The sequence below is a fragment of the Dendropsophus ebraccatus genome, chromosome 1 (assembly GCF_027789765.1).
Source record: "Dendropsophus ebraccatus isolate aDenEbr1 chromosome 1, aDenEbr1.pat, whole genome shotgun sequence".
In the NCBI taxonomy this organism is placed as follows: domain Eukaryota; kingdom Metazoa; phylum Chordata; class Amphibia; order Anura; family Hylidae; genus Dendropsophus; species Dendropsophus ebraccatus.
Genome location: NC_091454.1, coordinates 204,609,936 through 204,623,917, shown reverse-complemented (window position 1 = coordinate 204,623,917; position 13,982 = coordinate 204,609,936).

The window sequence follows — 13,982 nt, the reverse complement described above, 5'->3', positions numbered from 1 at the left end:
TCAGTCATATGAGAGCCGCGGTCATTCTCAACGCAGATCATCTTCACATTCTCCATCCTCCAGGGCTGATTCACCAGATATCGAAACTAGAAAAAGAAATGATCCCCAACCAATCACAGGAGATACTCTAAAAAGACTCTTTAATTCGTTTAGAGATACCATACAATCAGATCTCAGGCAAGCAGTAGGAGATCTCCGTGAAGATATAAGATCCATAACCTCTAGAACGGAACACCTGGAAAATAAAATGACAGATTTTGCGAAGTCACACAACCTCCTAATTGATGCTAACTCAGCCTTAGAAGAAGAAGTACAAAGGCTCTCCAATAAAGTGCTGGACCTGGAAGACAGGTCCAGAAGAAATAATGTAAGAATTCGTGGGATACCTGAAAGTGTTACTCCGGAACAACTAGCTCCCTTTCTTATAGATTTGCTGGCCATATTGCTCCCAAATCCCACCACAATGGACCTTACCATTGACAGAATTCACAGGCTTCCTAAACCAAGATTCCTAGCTCAACATCTACCAAGAGATACAATTGCCCGTATTCATTTTTACCACATCAAAGATGAATTCCTCAAAGCCCTAAAATCGTCTCCAACCCTTCCAGAAAGGTTTAAAGACCTAGCAATCTATCCAGACCTATCAGCAACAACAATGCTTCGCAGAAAGGAATTCGCACAATACACAAAAATCCTGAGAGATAACAATCTACTGTACCGCTGGGGATTTCCAGTTAAAGTGATTGTCACCAAAAATGGAACTCAACATATATGCCTTACCCCTGAAGCCTTGAGAGATCTGCTACAAGCTTGGAATTTACTTCCTCCTCCACTACAGACCCCCCAAGGAAAGAGATCACCCGCCCGGCTCTCATTACACCCTTGTGGTACAGCAAATCTTCCAGAAGCAGGCCTGAAAAAGATGACTAAACCTTTATGCTTTGTGCAAAATTTATATCTAAGTTAGTCTCCTCAGTATGTATCCTCAATGGATCTGTCCCATCTCTAATTACTGGCTAGGACTTTACCCCCTCCCCCCCCCCCCCCTAGTTTCCCTGAAAGAGGGAAGTTCTTATGTTCTGTTCATTTCTTTGTTTTAAAATGTTTTCCTTGTTTTATTTCGCTCCTAGTATGTACACAGCCAATATCTGTATGTGTTACCATCATTTATCTGATATTAACAACACTGCTCACACACCCCTCAACTCTGACCCAATATAGGAGTTAAATTCTTAAGTTTAAACGTTCATGGGCTTAACTCCCCATTTAAAAGATTGTTAACATGGAAAGAGGCCATTTCTTCCAACTGGGATGTTCTTTTTTTACAGGAAACACATTTATGTAAAGATGATATTTCCCGCCTAAATCACTCTAAATTTCCTCAGGTTGCCTCTTCTAATAATACAAAAAAGAAAGCGGGGGTTACTATAGCAATCAAAGATACTGTAGCATTTAAAGAAATAGATCACATATCTGATACACAAGGGAGATCTATTATACTTATCTGTGAAATTTATTCAGTACCATATACACTAGTTAATGTTTATGCTCCCAATAAGAGACAAATCTCATTTATTAAAAAAATCATCTCACGTGCAAAATCGGTGCAAAAAGGAAGTTTAATAATATGTGGTGATTTTAATATAGTAATTAATAAATCCTTAGATCGTTCTCTTCCTCCCCCACATTATTACACTGACCTCCAACCCATGCTCCTAGAAGAAAATCTGCATGACATATGGAGATATCTTCACCCTAATGAGAGAGACTACTCCTTTTTTTCCCATCCCCACTTTGTATATTCCAGAATAGACTTTTTTCTTGTAGATCCTTCTCTTCTACACAATACTTTGGAAGCTGAAATAGGATCAATCACTTGGTCCGACCATGCCCCAAAATACATCCCCTTGGAGATTGAATACCTTCTTACTAAAATCACCACAAAATGTAAAACATATATCTGAACAAATATCGGAATATTTTCAATTTAACACACACTCAGTAACCTCTTTTGATACCCTCTGGTGGGCCCATAAGGCGTTTTCATACAACTAAACGCTCGAGCTAAAAAAGAAAAAGAAAAAGAAATAAAGTCCATACTATCCACACTTAGCAAAGTAGAAAAACAACTGAAACTCTCTCCCTCACCAATCTTAATAAATCAAGTTTCAGAATGTAAAGATTCACTACAGAAAGCGTTGCTTTTCCAATACGAACGAACCTTAAAACGATTGAATTGGAACTTCTACATAAGTGGTGATAGAGCCAGTAATATTTTGGCAAGGAGAGTAAAAACTAAACAAGCAAAACAAAAGATACCCTATATCAAAACAACAGATAATAAAAAGATTTTTGACCCACAACAAATAGCTAACGAATTCGCTAAATATTATGAAGACTTATACAACTTAAACAAAAATCCATCGACTCATGTCCCCAAAAAAGAAGATATAGAGGCATTCCTCCATAAACTGAAGCTACCATCTCTCACCCAATCTCAGCTCACAGCACTCAACTCTCCTTTAACAGAAACAGAGATTAGAAACGCAATCCACTCATCGAAAATAAATAAATCCCCAGGACCCGACGGCTTACCCAACGAATATTATAAATATTTCATATCACAAATCTCACCTATCCTTACTCAAACCTTTAATCACATTATCTCAAATAAATCTCCACCCCCAGAAATGCTACAAGCCATAATAACTACCTTACCAAAACCAGGAAAATCTTTAGACCAAACACCCAATTTTCGACCAATTTCCTTACTAAATTCAGATATTAAGTTCTATGCCAAAATATTAGCCTCCAGAATAAATTTAGTTCTCCCAACGCTCATTGCACAAGATCAGGTCGGTTTTGTTCAAGGACGCCAATCTAGAGACGGGACTAGACGTTTTCTAGATCTAATTGAAATAGCCAATAAATCAAAAACCCCAACAGTTTTATTATCTCTCGATGCTGAAAAAGCATTCGATAGAGTAAATTGGACATATTTAGAAAGTACCCTAGAAAAATTTGGTTTCTGTTCCTTCATAAAAGATGCAATCTTATCCCTATATACAACTCCCTCTGCCACATTTCTTGCCTCAGGCTTTTTGTCACAAAAATTTAACATCTCAAATGGAACCCGACAAGGGTGCCCCCTCTCTCCTCTTATCTTTACCTTATGCATGGAGCCACTAGCAGAACATATCATAATTTCCCCCAAAATTAAAGGAATAAAAATAAATTCACATGAACATAAAATTGGTCTTTATGCTGATGATGTTTTGCTCATATGTCAGTCCCCCATTATATCACTCAAATCAATAATGGATATAATTCGTGAATATTCAAACATTTCTTATTACAAACTAAACATAAACAAATCATCTATCCTTCTACTCAATATACCAGCCTCAATGCGTCCCAAAATCCATAAATACAATTTCACCTGGGCCTCGACAGGAATTAAATATTTAGGTATTCAGTTAACTCTCTCTCCGATAAAGACACTAAACATAAATTACAACGATCTTACTGTTTTTCTACAAGAAGAATGTGCCAGACTATCAAAGTCACAAGTATCCTGGATTGCAAAAATAAACATAGTAAAAATGCTACTTCTTCCTAAATTTCTATATTTATGCAGAACGATCCCCTACTTAATTCCACAAGTACTAATAAATAAATTACAATCTATCCTACTAAAATTTATATGGGGAGGAAAAAGGGCTAGAGTAGCAAAACAGATACTTGAAAAATGGAGGAATGGGAGTTCCAAACCTATCAGCATGTAACATAGCGGCAATATTAGATCAACTTGCTATCTGTTGGAATTTTCCAAATTTACATAGATGGTCAGATATTGAAGATCATATCATAACGAATTATAAAATGAAACATCTCATGTTAGCCCATGTTTTTAAAATATCCTCTCCTGAAACACCTCTAAAATCTATGACTCATTATTGCTGTGGAATAAATATATGTTAAAAAAACACTGGATACATCTAACAAAAGAAGAAATCCCATTAAACCTATTAGAAATTATTATACCAGACATACAACTAGACACATGGCTCAAAGCTGGTTTCTGCACATTAGCCGATTTTCGTGAAATTACTCATACCCCATCCTTATCTGACTTACCACTTTCTATCCCTCATACTCCATTTTTCTTGTCACACTATAAAAAGATCATACAATTCATTAAAAAACACAAATGGTCTCCAAATCCCATAAAACTGACAAATGCACATACATTTTTCTTTAATTGGAATGGCTTCCGTAAAGGTTATACACATATATACGACCTTTTAACAGACAACACAGAAACTGAATCCGAAAAAAAGCTGCCTTACATGCAGAGATGGGAGGAGGAAATGGGCACTTCCTATACATGTGAACAATGGTTTTCGGCCGTTAGACAAATCTCTCAAAATTCCAAATGCATAAATCATTTAGAAATCAGGCGCAAAATACACCTAAGATGGTATCTTACACCCGCAAGATTATCCCACATTGTCCCTGATCACTCCAATTTATGCTGGAGAGGCTGTAACCAAATTGCCAATCAAACACACATGTGGTGGTCATGTCCCATTATAACACAATATTGGAATGATGTGTTTGACCTGATCTCAAAAATCTCACACAATACTTACAAAAAAGATTTAGCGCTTGCTATATTAGACATTAACCTATCCTTATTTCCTACCCACTCTAGAACAATTATACAAGATATTCTAATAGCAGCCAGACTATCATTGGCGCATAGATGGAAGTTGTCTGATCCTCCTTCAATTTCAGAAGTCATCAATAGTAAACTCGCAATGTTCTCATGAAACACTTTTATCTCCTGCCTCTTCACATAATATGAAGCTGATAAAACGTTGGAAAAATTGGACTTCCTCACCCTTTGCGAAATAATTTACTTGTATACTTGCTTATCTACCTTTTATAGAAATATTAAATTCACCATTATTGGATATTGGCTAAAGTACTTACGTATACCTTTTATGTCTTGTTTAGTTTATTTTATATACTTACTATATTGTTTATTGTTCAGGCCAAATGTAGGCCTTGTTGAAATTTGGTAAAATCCAATAAAATTTAAATTTAAAAAAATAAAAAATAAAAAGTAATATTTAATGTTCTAGGTTTGCAAAATTATGATTACATGTGGTTAAACTGGTTTAATGACAGGGGGTGTACATTTACTCCTTCGGTGCGTACATGTACGCCCTCCCGGGGTTTAGAGCTATGAGGTGAGCTCTGGAGCTGACCTTGCTTTATAGCGGGTGAGGACTGACTGCTATCAGCAACCGGGCCGCCGCATTTGCGTGGACATCCGCAATTAACCCCTGTGCCCCTCCTCTCACTTATCGATCGGGACCCCCGCCGCATGTCTCCTAATCAAATTTACTGACTTTATCAGAAGATCACAGATAACACTGGTTAATGCTATGCTATGGCATAGCATTGTTCAGTGTATGCAGTCTAATGATTGCATATAATAGTCCCCCTGGAGGACCTAAAAAGTGTAAAAAATAAAAATATGCCAAAGCCCATCTTCTAAGAAAAGTTGAAATCATCCCATACAGCCCCGTTGGTGAAAAAATAAAGGCTGTTTAAGAGTCACAATAATGACATTTTAAATACCTATTTGCAAAAAAATTACTGTAAAAAAAAAAAGGAAAACATTAGAAAAACTATGTAAACATGCATATTACAAAAGTCACTTGTTAAAAAAAAAGACTAGTCCTTATATGGCCCTGTAGATGGAAAAATAAAAGAGTCATGGCTCTTAGAAGATGAAGAGGAAGAAATGAAAACATTAAATTGAAAATTGGCGCCTGGTCCTTAAGGTGATTTAAGGCTATTACCTTAAAGGGTTAATAACATCTTCAAATACATTCTTAGGCTATGTTCACACTACGCAACAACGGTCGTACTTTGTACGGCTGAACAGGCTGCATGTTCTTTTATGGGATCCTGGCCGGAGCGCATACACATCGTATACGCTCCGGCTGGGATCCCTCGCAGCGCCACAAACAACTGACATGTCAGTTTTCTGCGGCCGCAGAAACCCTTGTCAGTGCACATAATGAAGCGACCAGCTCCGGCCGCTTGCTTCATTGTATGCTATGAGGAGTGGGTCACGGAACGGCCGGTCTCTTACGCCGTGTGAACATATCCTTATATGTTCTTCAGTCAACACACATAATAGAATCAGAATCTGATGGAACGGTATTACTAGGAGCTGGGTATAATTTACCTTTCCTCCTTGTATGATCCCGAGTATTCTTCATTGCTTTATTTTATACTGCTTTGTTGTCAGATGTGAAGTTTTGTGATGTATTCTATAGTAATGTTAATTTTTTGCATTTAAAAAATATATAGGTATATATCCTCATAACACAGGATATGTAAAAAAAAAAAAAAAAAAAAGAGAAGTGAAGTGAAGTGAAGACTTATGAGAGGGCAGCTGTTAAAATAACAACTGCAAAATCAATAAAACTCCCTACAATTACTCTAGAGTTAATGCAATTTAAAATTCTTACATTGACCCCTTAGGGACTGATCTAAGCCGTATGATTGCATGTTTTTTGTGGGACAAGCTTTACTTTTTCTTCTCGCCATCTTCAGATTCATTAAACGTATTCAATAATTTTAAAGTGTCACTGTTCATCATTATTATTATTATTATTATTATTATTATTATTTTTGCAGAAATCAATAATACAGGTGATTTTAAGAAACTTTGTAGTTGGGTTTGATAGCCGAAAAATGTATATATATTAAGAAAAAGCAGTTTGAAGCTCTCCCCCCTGTCTTCATGGTTTTCTATGGAGAGGGGAGGGGTGGAGTGAGATGAGGCACCAAAACAGGACAACAAAGAGTTAATTTACAGCTACATCACCGGGCTATCTCCTCTGACAGTCAGCACTGACCTCTCTGATCTCTGAATACCGGCTTTCACACAGCTCCCACTGTGTAATTCTTTGTTCTCTGCTGGCGACTAATCTCCCTCCCCCCCTCTCCATAGATTACACAGGGCTCCACTGATGTAAACTAGTCGAGATTTCCTGATAATGAGCAGTGAATGAGAAAGGAGGGGGGGGGGCTGGGGGAAGTCTTTTTGCATGCAGATAATGGAATATTTGCCTAATAAACCCAATTACAAAGTTTCTTAAAATCACCTGATTTCTCAAAAAAAAAAAAAAAACAACAGTGACACTTTAACTGTTTCTTGGAGGGATAATAGAAAAAATGTTTGTTTGTTTGTTTTTTTATAGTAGACCTATGTTATTCCGCAGGCAGGGACATTTATTATTGGGGGATAGGATGGGGGGAGTTATCAAAAGCCAGAACCTCACCAAAGGGCTTCCGATTGGTGTGTATACACAACCGGAACCATTTAACGGGTTAAACTACATGAAGCAGAGGTTTCTCTGCTCCGGGTAGTTACAGCAGTAGATCAGCTGTCCTACGTACAGCTAATCCCCTGTAACACCAGTGCAGGAGTGCCACTTATCCTTATTCTAATTACACCGTAAGGCCATGTTCACACAACATATGTTTTGTATAAATCACGGTTGTTATTTATACAAACACACGTTACATTGTAAGAAATGGAGTCCCGGCTGTCATTTTACCTCCTGTATCTTCTAGTACACTCTGCCTCTGGCAGGTTTTGGTAGGACTACAATCATTGCAGGCAGGGGCGTAACTAGAAATGGCTGGGCCCCATAGCAAACTTTTGATTGGGACCCCCCCGCCTTCCCGACTGACCACTAAGCAGGGCCGTATGTGCCACTAGGCACCCGTGGTCCGGTGCCTAGGGCGGCGCCCTGTGGGGGGCGGCACCTACAGGGATCAAAATATATTTTTTTCAATAAATATATTTTTAACCCCCCCCCCGCCCTAGGTACCGGACCGCGGGTGCCTAGTCCGCGGCCGGGGGGGGGGCTAATGCGCCGCCGCCACCATTGTGCAGCCCCGGGCCACCCGGGGTGAGCTCCTTCCGGCACACGCTGCTTCTATCTCAGGCCGGCAGCTCACCCCTGCAGCCCCGCGGTGCCCGAACTTCTTCCTGTTCGGCGCAATGACGTCACGAGCGCTGCAGCAGGAAAAGGTTCGGGCACCGCGGGGCTGCAGGGGTAAGCTGCCGGCCTGAGATAGAAGCAGCGTGTGCCGGAAGGAGCTCACCCTGGGTGCCCCGGGGCTGCTTTGGGGGGAACTGCCTAGTCTGCCTCTGCCCCTGGCTGTTCTCTCTTCCCCCCACAGCTTCTCCCCCTGCCTCTGCTCCCCCTGCCTGTGCCCCCATCTGCTCCCCCTGCCTGTGCCCCCCATCTGCTCCCCCTGCCTGTGCCCCCATCTGCTCCCCCTACCCCCATCTGCTCCCCCTGCCTGTGCCCCCCCATCTGCTCCCCCTACCCCCATCTGCTCCCCCTGCCTGTGCCCCCCCATCTGCTCCCCCTGCCTGTGCCCCCCATCTGCTCCCCCTGCCTGTGCCCTCCATCTGCTCCCCCTGCCTGTGCCCCCCATCTGCTCCCCCTGCCTGTGCCCCCAGCTGCTCCGCTGCTCCCCAGCTTCTCCCTCTGCCCCCCATCTTCTCCCCCTTCCACCCCAGCTTCTCCCCTGCCACCCCAGCTGCCCCCATCCTCTCCCTGCCACCCCAGCGTCTCCCACTGTCCCCCCAGATGCTCCCCCTGCCTCCCCAGATTCTCGCCCTTCCCCTGCCACCCCCAGCTGCTCCCCCTTTCTGTCACCCCAGCTGCTCCCCCTCCGTCACCCCAGCTTTTTCCCCCTGTCTCCCCCAGCTGCCTCCCTTCCTCAGCCCCCCCCAGCTGCCTCCCTTCCTCAGTCCCCCCAGCTGCCTCCCTTCCTCAGTTCACCCCCTCAGCTGCCTCTCTTCCTCAGCCCCCCCCAGCTGCCTCCCTTCCTCAGTCCCCCCCAGCTGCCTCCCTTCCCCAGTTCCCCCCTCAGCTGCCTCCCTTCCCCAGCCCCCCCCCCAGCTGCCTCCCTTCCCCAGCTACCTTCCTTCCCCAGTCCCCCCCCCCAGCTGCCTCCCTTCCTCAGTGCCCCCCCCAGCTGCCTCCCTTCCTCAGTCCACCCCAGCTGCCTCCCTTCCTCAACCCCCCCAGCTGCCTCCCTTCCCCAGTTCCCCCCCCAGCTGCCTCCCTTCCTCAGCCCCCCAGCTGCCTCCCTTACCCAGTCCCCCCTAACTGCCTCCCTTCCCCAGTCCCCCCCAGCTGCCTCCCTTCCCCAGTCCCCCCCCCAGCTGCCTCCCTTCCTCAGTCCCCCCCAGCTGCCTCCCTTCCTCAGTCCCCCCCCAGCTGCCTCCCTTCCTCAGTCCCCCCCCAGCTGCCTCCCTTCCTCAACCCCCCCAGCTGCCTCCCTTCCCCAGTCCCCCCCCAGCTGCCTCCCTTCCTCAGCCCCCCAGCTGCCTCCCTTACCCAGTCCCCCCCTAACTGCCTCCCTTCCCCAGTCCCCCCCAGCTGCCTCCCTTCCCCAGCTGCCTCCCTTCCCCAGTCCCCCCCCCAGCTGCCTCCCTTCCTCAGTCCCCCCCAGCTGCCTCCCTTCCTCAGTCCCCCCCCAGCTGCCTCCCTTCCTCAGTCCCCCCCAGCTGCCTCCCTTCCTCAGTCCCCCCCAGCTGCCTCCCTTCCTCAGTCCCCCCAGCTGCCTCCCTTCCTCAGCCCCCCCCCAGCTGCCTCCCTTCCCCAGTCACCCCCAGCTGCCTCCCTTCCTCAGCCCCCCCCCAGCTGCCTCCCTTCCCCAGTCACCCCCAGCTGCCTCCCTTCCCCAGCCCCCCCAGCTGCCTCCCTTCCCCAGTCTCCCCAGCTGCCTCCCTTCCCCAGTCACCCCCAGCTGCCTCCCTTCCCCAGTCACCCCCAGCTGCCCGCCTGCAGACGAGTTGTGGCTTCATGATGGCTGCCAGATGGAGAAGAAAGAAAAAAGTGAGCGACGGCAATCAGATAAGACGTCACCTGTGAGTCATTAGTAACTGCACTGTAATCACCTCTATAGTGTGCAGAGCCTGTGTACGATTGGGGTCTAAATGGGTCAGTGTAATGTTTACGGTAGTGTACTGACACAGCCCCGCGGACACTACAGTACACTAGCGCAAACTTTTAAACTAGGACTCAACTACAATAGCTACAGGCACTACAACTCCCAGCATATGCTGAGGGCTGCAGACTGTCAGTACATGCTGGGAGTTGTAGTGCCTGCAGCTGTTGTAGTTGGGCCCTAGGTGGAATATAAGAATACATAGATCTGTGGGGGCTCAGTGCAGGGAAGTGACCCCAGAACATCACTAATAGGGGATAGAACAAAACATCTCCCCCTATATCTTATTAGTGATGTTCTGGGGTCACTTCCCTGCACTGAGCCCCCACAGATCTATGTATACTTATATGCCACAAAGCATCCAGTGTATGATGCACCTAGGACACAACTACAACAGCTGCAGGCACTACAACTCCCAGCATGTACTGACAGTCTGCAGCCCTCAGGATATGCTGGGAGTTGTAGTGCCTGCAGCTGTTGTAGTTGGGTCCTAGGTGCATTATACACTGGATGCTGTGTGGCATATAAGAATACATAGATCTGTGGGGGCTCAGTGCAGGGAAGTGACCCCAGAACATCACTAATAAGATATAGGGGAAGATGTTGTTGTTCTATTCCCTATTAGTGATGTTCTGGGGTCACTTCCCTGCACTGAGCCCCCACAGATCTATGTATACTTATATGCCACAAAGCATCCAATGTATAATTCACCTAGGACCCAACTACAACAGCTGCAGGAACTACAACTCCCAGCATGTACTGTCAGTCTGCAGCCCTCAGGATATGCTGGGAGTTGTAGTAAAGTACAATCCTATGATAACTGCGGCTGTAGACAGATGTGTTGCTGGACCTTCAGGGCTGTTGGTTGTCACCCACAGATTGCAGCCACCAGGAGCCTCTGCACACAGTGATTTATTAAAGGGTGGTCCACTGAGAAACTACAACTCCCAGCATAGCCTGAGAGCTGTATAAATGTAGGGATTTGTCACAGATGCAGATGAATTCAGGAAAGGATGGGGTCAGCATGTCGTGTCTCACTGGTTCTACATTGGTGAGCTCCAGGTACCCCAGTCCCACACTGGACAGAACCAGTCCCCAAACTAAGACGTCCCCGGCCTCCTTCCCTCCTCCATCACGTCTGTTTGATGAGAATAGCGGGCATCAAGCAGAGCGGCACCCAAGTGCCAGGGTATATACCATGCATGTAACCGGGGGAGGGGGCGCCTCAGCATGCAAAGTGCCTAGGGCAGCATGAACTCTAAATACAGGCCTGCCACTAAGCCATCAAGTCTAGTCATAACTGCCAGCACTTGCCAGGACTTGGGTAGAAGGTTCTTGCATAGGACAGTCTCTTGAATAACTTTAGGTAGAAGACTTGTACAGGTGCACCACAGTGCACCACATGGGCATTTGTCACAGTTGCCAGGAGTGGGAACAGCTATGGCCACCCCTGGATACACTGACTCAGCATTGGGGGATATTAGGAGTTGTAGTTGTGGTTGTAGTGATTGGTGTGAGTTGCACGCCACTGAAGACAGACTCCAAGCACTTAAACAGTTAATGCTTTTACTGAAAGAATCTATAGTGTGGTACAATGACGTACGGTTATATATTAATATAGCTTTACAGGTGTTCTCGTACAGTGATAAACAGTCTTTTCACAGCTTATGCATCTTTAGCAAGACAATAGGATTTTGTGCTTTTCTCGGATATAGAAGACACAGTTGACACATCATAGATAAGAACAGACAACTTTAAAACTTTACACAGGTAGAAGCTAGAGATATACTGCTGAGGTGACGGGTAGACTTTAAAGACAATAGGCATTTAGATAAGTAACCTTAAGAAGTGGAGATAAAGCAGTGTAGGGGTCTGTGGGAGTGAGTGTGGGATCCTTATCCAGACAACTATGGTTCTCAGCTGGGAACGTAAGAGAGAATTCCTGTATCCATGGGAACGAACATTCACCTAAGCTACCATATGGGCACTGAGTGATACGAGATCAGGGATTACAGGCCCACCTAGTGGGTAGAGCTAGCCATCCGAGTGACCCTTTAGGAATCCTAGCAGTATGCAGCCATCGTTCAAGCAGCCCGGATGTGAAATTTATTGTGCCTTGTAAACGAGTGCTAATCTTGTGTGCGTGCACGGCCCCATATCGAGCCATGTAAAAGTACCCTTACTCTCTTTCTATATACCTGACACTCATATACCAACTTTTTGTTGACTACAGATCTGAATACGCTGCCTGTATCCATCCAGTTAGAGCAACAATAGGTCTTAATCCTGCATCCCAAGTATAACGCAGGGTCATGAATCTCTATTCATTGATACTGAGGGTCAGTTGGCTTCTGATGATTGCTCTATTATTTGCTCACTGTATAGCAATATATTTATTTATTGATTGAAGGTATGGCAGTGATATGGCAGCTATGATATTAGGGAAACCAGGACAGCGGTATCTAGTTTGTGCCCAATGGACCCCTTGGCTGATGAAGGGGTCTGTCAGGTTCCCTTTGCTGACAAGAAATTATTATTTTTAATAGGTTCTGTGGAACTTGTTGCTTGATCGCATGGGAAATTTTTCTGATTATTGAGCTGATAACTGGCCGATGCCAAAGCCTCCATCCTTTCACTATGAAAATGCTAACAAAAAACAAGCTATATTATAGAGCAGGAAGAGATATATATATATATATATATATATATATATATATATATATATATATATATTTTAATCCCCTCCTCCATGAGGTATAAATAGGCTCCACCTCCCCCTAGACCTCAGTCTTTTTTTTACTTCGTTGCTGTTAGCCCTAGGGTCCCTCCTCCGTTTTTATGCTTTGTTAACCTGTTGCATTCAGGTTTTCTCTCCAGGTAATGATTGCTGGGATGCCGCTGGAGCCGGTGTCCAGGTAGTATCCTGATATTTGCTTCTGCAGGTCTTAGCTTTTAAGTTTTTCTTACCTAGTGCGTCTTGGAACGCACTCTGCGTGTCACCCGAGCCGCTGGCTTTTCTTCCAGTCGCGTTCGACTGTGGAACGCATCGGCGCTGCGTGCGTCTCAGCACTGCGGCGTCGGCGTCATGTCACTTCCGGGGGGCGGCAGCGGCATGCGCTCTCTGCATGCCGGATTAGCTGTGTGTTCAAGGCAGAAGGTAAGCTTTGCTACCTCTAGGTCTGGCTGTCTTCCTCTGGAAGGATTTTCTGTGGCTCATTTGGATCTAATAGAAAACATCTGAGTGCAAAGTGCTGTGATCTCTCTTCTATATACTTAAAAGTAAGTGTTGCTGCCACCTAGTGTCTCTTTCCGATATCACTCTAGCCAGGCTAGTGGTTTATATGTATTGTAATACATTGATTATTTGCAGATGTCTAAAATGGAGACCAGTCCTGCTGCTGGCAAAAGACCTTCTAAGGAAGCACTTCATGTGCCGAGTGTGAGACTCCACTACCTGACGGCTATGGATACCGTAGGAGGATCATTTTTTCCAGATAAGATTCATCCTTTCTTTCATAAAAATATTTATGAATGCCTAAAAATATTTATAATGCCTAAGTACGCTGTCCTTCATGCAGACCTAAACCTATGAGGAGCCTGATGTTCAGGATGTAGTTGTATGGGTCAAGGACTATGTGCAAAAGACTTTAGCGGCTAATGAGAATCGCCGCCCGTCTCCTAAATTAAAGACCAAATGGAGTATTTCTCTCTCTACTCCCAGCCTTTGAGTATATTACTTTATGGCTGTAGGATTATGGTCATTTTCAGTTTTACTGTGATTGATGAAGTTAAGTCATCCTTTTCTTCTGAAACCTCTTCTACTTCTGAAGATGAGAAAGAATTATTCAAGGGGTATTTCACAGCTGATAGAATTCACAAGCTCTGCTAAGCTGTGCAAGCTGAAATACACCCTGAGG